The sequence below is a fragment of the Macrotis lagotis genome, chromosome 1 (assembly GCF_037893015.1).
Source record: "Macrotis lagotis isolate mMagLag1 chromosome 1, bilby.v1.9.chrom.fasta, whole genome shotgun sequence".
NCBI classification, from domain to species: domain Eukaryota; kingdom Metazoa; phylum Chordata; class Mammalia; order Peramelemorphia; family Peramelidae; genus Macrotis; species Macrotis lagotis.
In genome coordinates this window covers 323,825,728-323,842,291 of record NC_133658.1, presented here as the reverse complement: position 1 = coordinate 323,842,291, position 16,564 = coordinate 323,825,728, and the positions used below count along the sequence as shown (strand labels likewise).

General features: G+C 40.1%; 1 protein-coding gene across 4 annotated transcripts in view; it reads left to right on the top strand.

Annotated features, from left to right (window-relative positions):
• The first annotated feature begins 648 nt into the window (after positions 1-648).
• The window catches only part of ZBTB34 (zinc finger and BTB domain containing 34), a 34,592-nt gene continuing 18,676 nt past the window's right edge, over positions 649-16,564 (top strand). The window contains exons 1-2 of one of the 4 annotated variants that reach the window (XM_074211545.1): positions 649-726; positions 15,597-15,698. The gene's annotated coding sequence lies outside the window, so the exon portion shown is untranslated. The other 3 variants (XM_074211549.1, XM_074211548.1, XM_074211547.1) reach the window with 3 other exon arrangements.

Here is a 16,564-nt window from a genome sequence, read left to right as displayed (position 1 = left end):
GAACAACTTGGGGGAGCAGGCGCTACCGTGGCTTCCACCTTCACAGAAGAGGAAACTGAGGTGGGGAGTGCCTGGGCGAGGGGGCAGAGAGCGAGCGGCGCCGGGGTGCCCGCTGCGCCCGCCGCGGAGCCGCCGCTGCCTGGGCCTCGCCCACTCCGGGAGGCCCGCCGCTGGGGGGGAGCCGGGGACCAGGAGAAGGGCCCCGGGAGCGCGGGCCCGGCGGCTCTGCCCGTGGGGCGGGGCGGCCCGGGCCAGGAGGCCCCCCGGAGAAGTCCGGGCTCGGCCCGGGGCGCGACGGGGCGGCGGGATCGGAGCCCAGTCGGAAGGCTCGACCCGCGTCTCGGGGCGTCCCGGGAAGTCCCGCGCGCGGAGCGGCCGTCCTCGGGCTCCAGAGTGGCCGCCGCCGCGGTTGGGTTCGCAGCCGGTCCCGCCCCGGCGTGGGTTCTGAGCGGCCCCGAGGCCAAAGCCCGGCCCCGCTGTCCCGGGCCCCCGGCGGCTCCTCCGCGCCCCGCCCCGCCCCTCCCTCCGGCCGGAAGCGGTGGCGCCCGAGGGGGCGGGGCTCCAGGGAAGCGCTTCCGGGTGGACGAGGGGCTGAGGCGGCGGCGGTGGCGGCGGTGGCGGCGGCGGCGGCGGCGGCGGCGGCGGCGGCGGCGGGAGCGGCCGGGACGGGCCCGGGGCCTGGCGGAGGTGGACACCGAGGGAGCGATGTGAGAGGCCAGCGCCCAGGTGAGCCCCGTGAGCCCGGGCAGACGGGGCGGCCCCGGGCCGCGCCGCCAGCCCGGCCGGGCTTGCCCGAGCCGGCGGGGACCTCCGCGGGCTCCGACCTGGCTGGCGGGGGTTCCGGGTCCGCCCCCGTGGAAGTGCGCCCCGGGCCGGGGTCCCCGGCTCCGCCGGTCCGCGGCAGAGGGAGGCTGCGGAGCCGCGGCGCGAGCCGCTCCCCGGGCTGCCCCGCACGCCGGCCCGCCGCAGCCGTCCGCGGGGCGGGGAGGGACGAGGCAGAGCGGGTGCCCGGGGCCGGAGAGCCGAGCGGAGCCGGAGGGGAGGGCAGGTCCCCGGGGGGCGGCGCCGGAGCTGCGCCCGGGGAAGGGGCAGGTGCCGGGAGCCGCAGCCGGGACGGGGCCGGTCCCGGCGGGCCAGGGGCGCGGAAGCCGGAGCCGAGCGGCTCGGGGAGCGGGCGCGGGCGGGAGGGCGGCCTGGGCCGGCTGGTCGGGAGCCTCAGGGGCTCACCCGCAGCCTGCTGGGACCTCCCGGAGGGCTGTCACCTTGGGGGGGCCGGGAGCCCCCCGAGCGGAGGGAAGGGCCCCGGGGTGAGGGTCCGAAGCTGCTGACAGCCGGCCGCGGGGCGCGGACCTCCGCGGGGCGCGGACCTCCGCGGGGCGCGGACCTCCGCGGGGCGCGGACCTCCGCGGGGCGCGGACCTCCGCGGGGCGCGGACCTCCGCGGGGCGCGGGCCGGGGAGCTGGGCCGGCGCTGCCCGCCCGCCTGCCCAAGCTGCCTCGAGGCGCTCCTCTCCTTCCCCTTTTGGCCTTCCTGTGGGGAATCGACCCGTAGAATCACCAGCCTTGATATTTGAGAGCTGGCCCCAGCCCATAATGTTACAGGTGAGGAAACTGAGGCCCAGAGAGAGGACTGTGTCAGAGTTGGGCTTCGGACTGGAAGTCCAGTGTTTTGTTTTGTTTTGTTTTTTTTAACATTGTACCCTTCTCTTCCCCAAGTTGGTTGTTCCTACTATTTCCTGGTCAGGAGCCCTCTAAAGGAGACAGTTTTTGTGGTTATATTTTTAGGTTCTGCCAAAATCCTTTATAAAAAAACCAGTGCTTGTAATCCATTAACAACTACTTTCCCCCCCTTCTTTCTTCTTTCCCTCTCCCAGCCCTCCTGCTCCTCCCCACCACTTATACACATATTAAGGATGATTTATTGGTTATTAGAATTCACACCTCTCCGGCTAGCGGAGATGTTGTTTACTCCAGACCCGGGTCACAGATAAGGCATATTTCCCAGAGATGTAAATCATCCTGGCTCATCTAACTCTCTGTTTTTGCAGAGGTATAATTCTTTGTTTTGAAAGGCTAGAAGACCCATTTTAATTACATATTAATTCCTGCAGAGAGCCTATGCTGAAGGTCAGTATGTTGTACTTTTTAGCAAATTGTACAGGAAATCATTACAACTTGATACTTTTTACTAAGTAAGGGTGATTATATTCTTTCTCTTAGTAAAATCTGTCCAGGATTGGGTGTGTCTTGTCACAACTTTTTATAATCACTTTTCTCCTAATTATCAGTCTGTCATTTTATTATGAGGCCTACCCTTTGGACATAAATACACACACAAAATTGTAATGGTGTTCTAGATGCAGTTTAATAGAGGTTAACAGTACAGCTAAGAAAAATTGTGTAATTTTACTGAAGACAGTTGTACTGTGGACCCTTGCAGTAATTACAGAAAAATTCCCTGAGACCAGAGAATTACAGATTGCTTGAGTTTGGTATTTTTACTTCCTTTTTGTACTTTGTTCTAGAACAGCTCTGAAACAAACTGTAGAAACTATTAGAAATTTTGTTTTATACCTTGGTCTCACCTTGTAATATATCCCTTCCAATCATCATCTATATTTCTTAGTGTGTCCTGTCAGATCATTTTTGAAAGGGGAAATAAACTCTTCCTGTTTAGTTCTTGCCATAAGCTTTAGTCCAAGTTCAGTCCTTTCACATCTGAATTATTGTAACATCTTCTTAGAAGTTTTTATGTATACAACCTACTTAATCTGACCTACTTTGTGTATATAACCTACTCCTTAATCTGACTTTATACAATGCCAGATTTTCTATAATTAATTAGTAAGTATTTGTCAAAATCCTACTCTGGTCATCAAAAACCATTGTTTTCCTTCAAAGCCTGGTACAGTTTTCTGTATGCAATAATAAAAATAACACCTAGCATTTAAAGAGCACTTTAAGGTATGTAAGAACTTTACAAATATTATCTAATTGATCTTCCTAACCCTGGAAAGGAAGTTAGATATAAAGGAGGAAACTGAGTCAGACAGAGGTTAAATGACTTGCCCATAGTTGTAGAGTTAGTTTTCTATCTGTGCTAAGATCTTTTCTTAAAAACATTTTTTTACATTGTGAACTTGAGAAACATCAATAAAAATTCACATTTCTATATGTAAAGAACAGAAAAATGTCATTAGGTACTTTAATTCATGCTTATTGAATGAGTGAATAAATGAATGAAAGCTCTGTGCTACCTGAGATTTCTCCTCTGTCTAATGGGTATGATCATCTCACCTACTTCACAGAATTGTGAGAATCAAATGAAATAATAATGCATTTAAAACATTTACCTATAATCAGCATCTGTATTGTGGTATTCTGCCTTCAAGAAGTTTACAGTCTGATTAAAAGATGAGATATTCATGCAAAAGGATAATATAAACTAAGAGCTATTCTTTCAGAGTCTATTAAAGCTAATTTAATTCCCAGTCAGTGAAGTACCCCTATTATACTGTGCAAGTTTATTAAAGGAACTGAATGAGCTAATCAAATGAATGACATTGTAAGTGTAGTGGAAAGAGTGATGGACCTGGAATCATCATTACCTGAGTTAAGTCCTGGTTCTGACACTTTCTAGCTAGTTAAGTCATTTCGTTAATTGGGCCTCAGTTTAGTCTTCTGTAAAATGGAAATCACAGTCCTTTGTACTACCCTTTTAATAAGAATTCCCTTCTGGAATTCCTTTTTTTCTTCTTCAGAGTTCTTTTAATCCATGTATTCTTACTTAAGTACTTTATTAAATTCAACTAAACTAACTCCCTTTTCTGATTAAGAGCACCATCCTACCGGTACCACTCATTTTAAATGTTAAAAATTTTTGTGTGACACTATTTTCTGATTGTTTCATGTGTTCTTGTCTGAACTAGTTTGGAAATCTTCTGTCCAGAGATGGACACAGATTTGGAGCTTTGAAAATACCTATTGATTTTTTTTGGCAAGCATTTAAAAGAAAAACTGCCACTAGCATTAGATCTCTCTTGCCTGGTATTGCCAGGGTTAATTCTTCATCAAAGATCATGAGGCTATTTCTTCTAGCTTTCACACTTTATGGCACAGTGAATGTTAAAATTAAGTGCTTGAGTTGGCTAAGTAAATCATTGTTATTCACAGTGTAGACTAGGCTTTTGAAGGATGGTCTGTCACTTCAACAAATGCCCACTAAGTTCCTCCTATGCAAGGAAGGATATAGAAACAAAAAGAACTTTTGCCTTCAAGGAACTCTGTTGTAGGAGGATACTTGTATACATATCAGTAAATACAAAGGATATGGAAATAATACCAAAGAATTTTCTGAGGGAGAGAGTGATGAGAAAAATCAGGGAGGGGTTGTAGAGCTGTGCTTTGAGAGAGAGGTAAAAAGACTTCATTCCAGTCTTGAGGAACCATTGGTCCAAGGCACAGAAATAGAATGTGGAATGCTATGGACAAGAACCACTAGCATTCCATTTTGACTGAAGGAGAGCAGTAAGACTGGAAGGATAGGTAGAAGATTGATTGTGGAAGGTTTTAAATGTCTAAGGATTATCTATTTTTTTTTTCTGGGAGCAATTGAAGTTGGCTACAGGAGGATGTTTATTCATTCATTTTCAGCTCTGTATAAAGAAAAAATTCCAGAAAATCACAGCTGTGTAAAAATGGATTGAGTTACCTGGGAATATCCTCCTCTTTAGATATCTTGAAGCAGAGATTAGATGACTCCAAATCGGGACTGTTGTGGGGGAATGGAGGGAGGAGTTCTGCTCAGGTAGCAGTTGAACTAAAATACTTTGCAGGTCCCTTTCAGCTTCTGAAATTCTTTAATTTAATAAAATGAGAATATAGGTCCACTTTATACTAGAAATGATTTTTTTTTAAAAACAGGTGACTTTGGGGAAATATTCCTCATTTTTTCCTTTTCCTTATAATTCTAGCTAATATATGATGAGTTTTTAATGAGTTATTAATGTATGCCTACCGTGCTCTAGAGTAGATTGACTCTTGGAATACCAGGGCCTCTGCTTGTCCTTTAAAGTGCCATTTTCGGTAAGTGTGTTAGGTTTCAAGCAACCTGACAGAAACATTCAGTTCCACAAACTGGTATATTATTTTATATAATTTTTATCACTTTTATCTTTGCCAAAGCTGATATAAGCTAGAGAATTTTGAGATGTTCAGAAACTCCTATTTGTTCCCCTTTAATATTTTATAGTAGTAATAATTCATAGGATTGAGATCTGAAATGAATCCTTAGAGGTCCATTTAATTCAATCTCATTTTATTGAGGAAGACTGAAACCTAGAAAGGTAAAGTAAATTGACTAAGGTTATACAGATACTAGTAGAATTTGAACCCAGGTCTACTGACTTCAAAGTCAGTGCTCTTTATACAAACACTATGATACTAGAAGTCACCGTCCAGATTATCTAGTCCAGAACCCTTAGAAACTGATTTTAGCTTAATAAAAGTCACCTTTATTAGAAGTCCACATGGATTTCTAGGGGTTCATATTCTTAGTAGGTGAACAGCCAGTGAAGGAGCCTTTCTAGTCTTTTTTGTCATCAGAGGAATGAGTGCCTTGCTATATTTGTTAAATATAATGTCTCCTAAAATGCCAGCTGTCATAGGGAAGGGAAAAAAAAAACCCTCTTAACACTTTTATTTTGAGCACTGAGTTGATGATCATTTAAGAAAGACCTTTTTTTAAAAAAAAACCATGAAAGCAGGTATCATTCTTTAATAAAATAGATTTGCAAATTGTAAAATCACTTTGATGATTATCCATCTTATCTTTATAATAAACACTGGGGGCTGGGGAAAGGGGGTAGGGAGAAGTGGTAGCAAATCATTTGAACTGTATTATTTAAACACCCTTAATTTTAGGACTTTGTCAATAGAAGTCTTCTCTTTGTCCAGGGGATGCAATGAAATATATTCTTAATAGGAAAGCCACCCAACCTAGGAAATCTGATTTTTAAAAAATCCTGTGTGTGAAAAATCCCAGAGCACTACATTACTGTGATATTCCTTACCTTCCCAAGACAGTTACAGTTACTGGTCTTTCTTATAGTCAGGAGTTTTATAATATGACTTTTAAGCTCCAAATTAATTTGAGAAATGCTCCCTCTCTAAATTTCCAGTATTTCTGAACAGACCTGAAAAATGTTAACACCTTAGTAGAAAATATAACAGTTTGGATAAAAATGTTCTTTCAGGCGCACATGAATTAATGCAGTAAGAACTCTAGATTTGTTTTCTTTTAAATTAGGATAAGCTCTTCATGAATATCCATTACAGCATGCCATTTTATTTATTTTTTGCTGCATTTTGGGTTGGGTCGAATCAGATTGTTGTGTGCAGCCCTAGTGACAAATTGCTCCTTCTTTTTAACTATAAAAGTGTTTGGTTGTGATTTGTGACCACTCTTTTAATTTTGAGCTAGACCTAAGCAGAAATATCTAGAAAAGTTACTTTATTTGTTAGCTATATGCATGTCTAACCTCTTGGACCCTTCTGGCTGGGGCCTTTTTTTTTTTTGTAAATAAGCATTATGTGAAGGAATGAAGCTTTGATGTTCTCAAGTTTTATGTACAGAAATCATAGCAGCTGACAGTTTGATAGTACTTAAGTGTTTATAAAGTGCTGTAAAATCCATTATCTCATTTGATCTTCACAAAGACCCTTTGATTGAGTTGATACAAATATGAAGAATGATCCTTTGAGCAGAATATTTTGAACTACTAAGTTTGTATCAGCAAATGAATGGAAGTCAAGAAATAGATATTATGGATCAGAAAATAGACCTGAAGAATAGAGAGATTACATATAATGAATACTTCCTTGTATCTTAAAAATGAGTTGCCAAGGGGCAGTTAGGTGATGTGGTGGATAGAGCACTGGCCCGGAGTCAGGAGGACCCGAGTTCAAATTCAACCTCAGGCACTTAATAATTATCTAGCTGTGTGACCTTGGACAAGTCACTTAACTCCATTGTCTTGCAAAAAAAATGAGCTACCAAATATATAATACTACTTTTCATGTAAGTTTAATTGGAAATTTTTTAATGAAGTACCGTATTTTCTTGGCATGGATTGGAGCTTTTAAGGGCCTATAAAATGACTTAAACCCCCTTGTATCCTACTTACTGGTGAGAAGACAGTTGTAATTGCAATATCTTATCTATATAGGTAGCATTGAAAATGAGGAATATTTTAAAAAGCTAGGCAAGGTATCTTTGAGTTACCTATTCTGAGGTGGTGGTGGTTTTTTTTTTGATAACAGTTTATTTGATCTCAGGCCTGGGCTCAAAACTTTCATTTTATATATTTTCTACCTTTCTCAGAAGATGCTTAAGAATGTTTACTTACAAGTACATGTCTTAGAAAGAAGGGAATGATGAGGAGTGATGAATTTGCAGGGGCTTGGTGAGAATGGAGGGAGGAGCTGCTCAGTTACATGGACCACAGCTAATCCAGGAATAGCAGGGATGCATGGTAAGACTCAAAACATTGAATTTGAGATCAATAGATTATAGATCAATAGATCAATTTACTATATGTTATTTCTATAACCACTTTTATCCATACTTCAATTTTTTCTGTTCCTTACAAATATTTAATAGATGTTTATTGATATGAATTTCTAAAAGGACATGTTCTCTAAGGTTCCTTACCAACTCTAAACCCATAATGGCTGTAGTTTTCTAAATTTAAAAGTGGCAGAAGGGAAGATTTTGATGAAGAATTAATTTTGACTAACTTCCACTAAAATTCTTTTGTGGCATGAAAGTGAGTCTTGAAAGATGAACTTCAGTAAGGCTTTGAATCTGGTAGCTTCTTTCTCACTAGAAAGTCTTTGAGTATGAACCAAGTGGCAAAATGCATCTTTCATTGGGGGGGACTAACCTAACTGAATGCAGAAAAGCACATTATTGGATAGTTAACTAATAGTAGTTGAAGTTTTTCAGTATCAGCAATTCATGAAATTCAACCAAGTTCATGAGCTGCATTAGTGAGAGGAAGGAAGACTCACATTGATGAAATTGTAAATTCTTGAAACTTGGAGATATTCTTGACTGAAGAGACATTTGGACTCTGGTTTTGTCGGGTAAGGAATGGAGTAACTAGTTGGGAATAAGCCAGACTTGTCTTTGTATTAAGAGCTCAAAAATATTGTCTTTGGGACATGGATAGAACTGAGAGTAGAGTTGATAAGCAACCATATTACTATTACTCCCTTTCACACACTCAACAGGAGCCAAATTGACCTTTTTCTTCTCATATGATCTAAATAGTCATTCTGTACATGAGCCAATAGAAGCTTCTCAGTATTCTGCTCTCACCTGAATCATAAGCTTAGAAAGGCAGAGTAGCATATCGATGAAGTGTTCATTGGTCTTAGAAAACTAGATTTGAGTTCTATCTCTAATACTAATAACTCTTTAATCTGGGGAAAGTTTTAAACTTAGAGCCTCACTTTTCTTTTCTTCTACCTACCTCATAGAGATACTGTAAGAAAAGTGCTTTATAATCCTTAAAATACCACAGAAATGAGTTCCAATATATTGGAACATCATATTGCTTTCCTTAACCCCAAAGGAAGACTTCACTCCTAAATACCACAGAAATGAGTTCCAATATATTGGAACATCATATTTCTTTCCTTAACCCCAAAGGAAGATTTCACTCCTGTCCCTAAAGGTCATAAATACAACCTACTTTTTACTAGTTTATGTGTAGGAATTGATGGAAAAACAGTGTTTTTAAAAATCAGAAAAATGAATTGAAATTTAAAAATTCCACAACCCAGACCTTATATAGAAAATGTTCAATTCATTAGGATGCTTAGGGAATATGGCTAATATAATATCTAGTTAAGCAAATAACATCATCTTTTTTGTTTAAACCCATATCAAAATTCCTTGGAGAAGTCAAGAAGGATTAGGATTGAGAGCATGTATGTTGTCTTGCCTTATTATAGCATATATTGGAGCATAATTGATTTTTTTTGTCAATTCTGGATCTTTTTATTTAAAGTTATTTGAAATTCTGACATATAGAGAGGAATGAGGCTTGCTTTGCTTGGATCTAGAAGAAAAAACCAGGATTAGGTAGGGCAAAATTTCATATAGATAGATTATAACAGTTAAAAAGTGTTCAAAATTAGTATAAGTTGTCTTATGAGTTCCTTATCACTGAGAGACTTAAGGTAGAGACTAGGTGACCACTTTTTAGGGGTGGTCTTGAGGAAATTCATGATCAAGTAGTGATGTCTCTATAGTTCTTTCCATTTCTGAAATTCCTCCATAATAATCACATAACTAATATTAAGTGTTTTCTTTGTGTCAAGTACTGTGCTAAAGCCTGGGAATAGAAAGACAGAAAGCAAACAAATTGAAAATGATCTTTGCTCTCAAGGAGCTTACATTTTAATTGATGAGAAAGCATGTATCTGCCTGAGTGTATTTTACAAAATGAATTCAAGGGCCCTAGTTGGGGAGGAAGTTCTGAAAAGGCTTCAAGTAGAAGGTGGGTTGAGTCTTGAAGGAAACCAGGGATTTCAAGAGTCTACTTCTTGAAAGTGAGGAGGGAATCATGGGAGAAAGCCAGTGTGCACAAAGATGGTAAATGAAAGGACATGTAATCAGAAGAGCAAATAGACCATTGCATCTGGATCAGATAGTATGGGGATGAGCAGATGTGTCCAAGACTGGAGAGATAGGAAGGTCAGGTTGTAAAAAGCTTTAAATGCCCAACAAAAAAGTTTAAATTTGATCCTCAAGGTAATAGGGATCCAGTGGAGTTTGTTGAAGGTGTGGGGGGCAGAGCAATGGTTTGGAGTACTTTAGGAAAGTACTCCAAAGTTGTGGATGTTAGGGTGGAATGGGAAGAGGCAGAGAATCCAAAAGAATCCAAAAATTGCATGCCAGAGGTAGTGAGAGCCTGAATTAGACTGTTAGAGAAGGCAAGATAGTAGTGGGGAGGGAGAGAACTTGAGACAGGGAGATCAACCAGAAACTATTTTGGGTCACATGATGAAGACCTGCACCAAGGTTGTGGCAGTATCAGGGGAAAAAGATGGTATATTGGAGAGTTTTAAGGTAAAATTGTCAAGCCTTGACAATAGAGTAAGAGTAAATGAGGAGTTGACTGGCTGCCTGGGTCCTTGGGTAGATAACACTTTGAACACTATTAATGAAATTAGAAGAGGGGCAGATTTTGGGAGGAAGATGAATTAAGTTATTGAGTGTAAGCTGTCTAAAGGACATCTAGTTTGAAATAGTTGAAATAAGTTTGGAGGATTAGACATAAATAAGTATATCCAAGATAAATCATCAACATAGAGATTATAATTGAAAATTTGAGAGCTGATGAGATAGTAAATATTTAATAATAATAATGTTCTTCATTTTTGAAGATCACATCAGAGAGGTCATGATGCCATGACAAGTATGTGAATTAGATTTGAGTGGGGAGGGTTGTGCTAAGTCACTAGCCTTACTTTCTTCTTCTTCAGAGCCATGTGGGTCCAGTGGCCAGATATGAAACAGGACAACTGGAGATGTCTCTGGATGCAAGGCAGTCAGGGCTTAGTGACTTGCCCAAGGTCACACATCTAGTAAGAGTCAAGTTTCTGAGGCTGGATTTGAACTCCTAACCTCCTGATTCCATGACCAGTGCTCTATCCACTGTACCACCAAGCTGCCCATATTTAATAATATAATGAAATAGTATACTACAGAGGGCAAAGAAAAAAAGGCCCAGGACAGGCCCTGGGTGAAACCCACCTTTAAGCAGGTGTGACCTGGATAAACATTCAGCAAAGGAGACTGAGTAGAGATCAGACAGGTAGGAGGAGAACTAGAATAGAGTAGTGTCAAAGAAATTTAGAGAGTAGAAATATAAAGGAGAAGAGGGTGATCAATAATGTCAGAAGCTGCAGAGAGATCAAGAAGGATTAGGATTGAGAAAAGGTTCTTAGATGAAATTAAGAAGTCAGTACCTTTAGAGAGACTGTTGTTGTCTGAATGATGATATTAGAAGCCAGTCTGTAAAGATTTATGAAAGGAAATGGAGGCATCTATTATGAGTTTAGTCACAAAAGGGGAGATGGAGATGGAATTAATAACTAATGAGGATAGATGGATCAAGTGAATATTTTTTTTAATTTTATTTATTTAAGGTCATGGGGTTAAGTGACTTGCCTATGGTCACATAGCTAGGTAATTAAGTATCTGAACCCGGATTTGAACTCAGGTCCTCCTGACTACAGGGCCAGTGCTCTATTCACTGTGCTACCTAGTTGCCCTGTGAGTATTTTTTTTTTGAGGATAGGGAAAGCATGGACATTTTTGGAGGTAGTAGGGAATCAGCCAATAGACAGGGAGAAATTGAAGAGTAAAGAATTAGGGGGTAATCTGTCGGCAAAGAATGGATAGAATAGGAAAACTTGTGCATGTCTATGTTCAGAGGTTTCCCTTGGGTAGGAGAAGGTCTATCTCTTCATGTGAGACATGAATGGGGGAGGACAGATGGTGAGATAAAGAGGGGAGAAAAAATTCTCTGTTAATGGCATCAGTTTTTTCAGTGAAATAAGAACCAAGAGGGGACATCATGGTAGTTTGAAGAGGGATGAGAGTTTGGAAGCAAACTCTTGGTGGTAGTGAGTGGAGGAAGAGTGAGTTAATAGAGAACTTGCCATAGTGAGGGCCTGGCTGAAACTATATGACAAATTTGTAGTGGACCCAGTCAGCTCAGTTTCCTAATTTTTTTCCTAGCTTCATTCAACAGCATATCAGTTTGAAGCAAAGGCAACAGATGGGATTCATCCAAGGCAGAGACTTTGCAGGGAAAGATCAGTGATACAATAAAAGGGGCAAAGAACTCGAGAGAAGAGGACAAGTAAAGAGATGTTGAACTAGTTAACCTTAGGGTCAAGAGGGGAAACGGGAGGAGTCAGGGGGGATGTAATTGTATTGGAAAGAAATGAGGTCTCAAAAGAGGGGGCAATATGCTGGATGAGGCAGCTGGGGATGGGGTGTCAAAGAGTTTAGGGACAGGAGTGATATTTAAGGAGACTGAAAAAGAAGGAAGGGACCTTGTCTTGAAGAGTCTTAAAAACAGTGGAGTTTATGTTTGATCCTTGAGGTAGTGGTAAATCATGGGAATTTATTGAGCTAGATGGTGGCATGATCAGACCTACACTATAGAAAAAATAATTTGACAGCTGTGTGTAGAGTGATTGGATTAGAGAGAGGCTTGAGGCAAAGAGACTGAATTGGAGAAAGAAGCATTCCAGCAGTCCAGAAAGAAATGTTGAGGGTCTGGACTATGATTGGGACTAAGTTTATAGAGAAAGGGGAAGATTTTGTGAAAGATGTGATGGTAAAAAATTACAAATTTTTTCCAGTGGATTTTATATGAGAGATTAGTGAGAGTAGGTGAGGGCTGATATTGAAATTTTATATCTGAATCAGTGGTGAATTTAACAGTTAATAGGCAAGTTTGGAAGAGGTAGGATTTAGAGGAAAGTTAGACATGTTGAGTTTGAAGTGCCTGTGGGACACTATGGTTAGCTAGGATAGAGTGCCAGACTTGGAGTAAAGAAGATTCTTACTGAGTTCAAATCTGGTCTCAGATAGCTTAGTAATTCTGTGACCCTGTTTGCCTCTGTTTCTTCATCTGTGAAATGAGCTAGATAAGGAAATGGCAAATCCCTCCAGGATTTTTGCCAATAGAACTCCCCAAATGGGATCATACAGAGTCAGATACAGCTGAAAACAGCATACTATAAACAACATAGCTATAAATCTTGTGATCCTATAGACCTATGATATCTAGTTGTTAGGTATAAAAATTTGTGACAAATTGTGCCTCTTGGACCTATTAGTTTGATAATATGCTTAGAATATAAAATATTAAATGTAAGTTCACTACATTGGGATTTTGGAATCTTCTTATTAAAGAGTGTTACTTGCTAGCAGTTTTAAGAGAAAAAAGTTTTTGTATCTAATTTTCACTCTGAAAGAAAAGTGGTAATGTAAGCAATAGAGAAGAGAATTGTGACTTTCCTTTCTCATTTTTACCGAAAAATGGAATACCTCCACTAGGTGTAAATGGTAGTGTTTGGTTTTTTGCTAAGGGTGCCATTCCTCTGAGAAGATAGGGAAAGGTGAGTTTTCATTTCATTACCTGCTTTCAATATTCTTCATTCCATCTATACTGCACGGGATTTCAGATTGTCTTTCTAACAATCAGCTTTGAACATGTTAATCCTCTATTCAGAAACTTTCAATGACTCTCCAATTATGGGTAAAAAACTGATCGTGGTATTTCACCCAGTCCAGTACGAAGGAAAAAAATACTGGATTTGGAGTCAGGAGACCCATATTTGAGCTCTCTTGCTAACACTGTCTTACCTGAATGAATCTCATTGCTTGTTTGGACCTATTTCCTTAATTGTAAAATGGAAATAAGATTATTTGGACTGTTTGCAGCACTGTATAAAGAAAGTACATTGGGATACTACATAAATGTAAGGTATAATAACTTTTAATAATAGTACTATTATTAGTAGAATATAGTGGAAAGGGCATGAAATTTAGATGCAGAACTCGAGTCCATACCTTAGTCCCTAGAAACTGGGGATGTGTGTGCACAAGGTGTGTTTTTAAAGCTAACCTTCCCCATATCTAAACTAGGAATAATCATTCCTGTCCTATCTACTTTAAAGAGTTTATTATTGTATAGTGTGTCCATGTTTTATTTGCCACACTGTTGTTCCTACCTATATGTAAGTTCCTGGAGAGTTTTGTGCCTATGTGTGTTCAATATTTATTTGAATTGAATACATTTTCTCTTTTACTTCACCATTAGTTTTTGGAAATAGGCTAACAGGACAGTCCTTTAAAAAAAAACTTAGGAATTTGAAACATGTTTAATCTGAATGCCTCCCCTTAAACATGGTATTTTCCTTTTTTAAAAATTAATTTTTTCCAATTATGTGAAAAGATAATTTTCAACATTTATTCTTTTACAAGCTTTTGAGTTACATATTTTTTTACCATCCTTCCTTCCCTCCCCTGTTCCATGGCACTGAGCAATCTGATACAGGTTGTTTAACATATTTTCATATTAGTCATGTTGTGAAAGAGGAATTAAAACTGGGGGGGGGGGGGAACCATGAGAAAGAAAGAAAAAAACGTAAAAGAAGTTTTAAAAGAACATAGTATGTTTTATTCTGCATTCAGCCTCCATAGTTTTTTTGTTTGTTTGTTTTGTTTGTTTTTTAGGTTTTTGCAAGGCAAGTGGGGTTAAGTGGCTTGCCCAAGGCCACACATCTAGGTAATTATTAAGTGTCTGAGACCAGATTTGAACCCAGGTCCTCCTGACTCCAGGGCCAGTGCTTTATCCACTGTGCCACCTAGCCGCCCCCATAGTTTTTTTTTTTTCTGAATGTGGTTGGCATTTTCTATGGCAGATCTCTCAGGATTGTCGAGCTCTGAACTGCAACCTGCATACATCTAAGTTGCTCTCGCAATGTTTCTATTTAATGAAACATGACATTTTCAGAAGTGGATTTTACAAATTCTCAGAGGTGGAAAGGACCATAGAGATCATCTGCTTTAATCCCTTTCTGAGACACCACCCCGACAAATGATCATACAACTGCTTCTTATAGACCTTCATTGATAAGAAATTCACCACCTCCCAAGGCAAATCTTTCTACTTTTTAAAAACTTTCGTTATTGCAAAATTTTTTCCTATTGTCAAGGTAAAACCTCCTGCTTCAATTTTCACACATTGTTCATAGATCATTCACTTACCAATTATTTGACCTCAGACAAATTATTTAACCTAAGTCTCATTTTCCTTACCTGTAAAATGAGAGGATTGGGCTAGATGATCTCTTATGTTCTTTTCAGCTCACAATCCCATGATCCTATAATCTATTATGTCCTGGGTCTGCCTTTTGGGGCCAGTTAAAACAAATTTAGTTCTTCTTCAATAGGACTGTCCATCAGTTCCTCTCTGAATCTTTTCTTCTCCAGTCAAATATTCCCAAGTGCTTCACTGATGTTTTTGTGGCATTGTCTGCCAGTATTGTCACTATCCCGGATGCCTTCCTTTTTTATGTATTCAAACTTATGAATTTGCTTAATAAAATGTATTACTCAGAACAGAATATGGTACTCTAAATGTATTTTGACCAGAGAGTATGGAGTATACCACCTTTTGTTTTGGAAACTGCCTCTGAACTGGAACATAACCTAAGATCATGTTAACTTTTTGACTATTATATTCTTCTGTTGACTCATTGTGCTTACTGTACAAGATCATATTGAATAGCAACATTTTACATGAAGAATGTCAACTAAATAAAGATGATATGATGCCTGCACCATTTTATTTTAAAGAATCAGTGTGGTTAATCTGAAATCAAAACAGTGGGAAAGTTGTAAACATCCTAATTTTATCAATGGGTATAAACTGAGAGACCTTCCTAAGGAGCACTAAAAGTTAATGAGTGCTTGTGTTTTTTTTTTTTTCTTTTGAACAGGCCAAAGGCCAATGATGCTGCTAGTGCCAATGTGGAGAGAATGGGGAAAAGGATGTGATTTGATGAAGGGAGAAGAAGGAAAGTGGCAAGGGAGGAGAGCAGGTAAACAGCCATATGAGGTAAATAAAGGAGAAGAGGGAAATTGAAAGGAGGCAAGAGAAGTCAATAATATATATATATATATATATATATATATGTATATGAGACTGACTGGGTCAACCAAATGGATTGATGCTATGGATGCTGTTGAAATCAAGGTGGGAGCAGCCTTGTCTATGACATAATCATAAGTAAATCTTTTGTCTTTATGGGCACTAGACCTGGTATAACAAGCCTTATAACCAAAACCTCTGGTGACTATTTTCATGAAGTCTTAACTTGACTTCACATTTACCCCATACCGAATTGTCAGTTTCCTGATCACAGATCCATGGAATGCAAGAGCCACATAAATTATTATCAATATAGTTACTAATTAAGAGGAAAATAGAAGTAAAATACAGAGGAGGTGAAAGAAAGTAGCAGCATAAGAGATAAAGTTAAATTTTCCTGTAAATGATAGTAATACTTATATATTATCTCTTCATATACATAAATATATTCATATATGCACATTTGTGTATATATATATATATATATATATATACACACACACATACATGGAGATATGTATATGGTTGTATATTTGTATCTGACTCTCAGAATATCTGTTATGAAAAACAAAGGAATCAGAGCTTAAAATTATGCCAAACTAAGAATTATCGGTGATAGTAATATCTTTGTGCACATCTTATACAGTTTGAAATGATCAAGAAGAGAAATATATTGAGGTGAGAGTAGAGTTATGGGCACAAAACTGTTAGGGGTCAGAGATCATACATTCTTATTTGTATTATGATATCAAAGACTCAGAAAGAACATGTGACCAAATTCTTCCTAATTTGGATTGAAAGAAAGCAATTGAACAT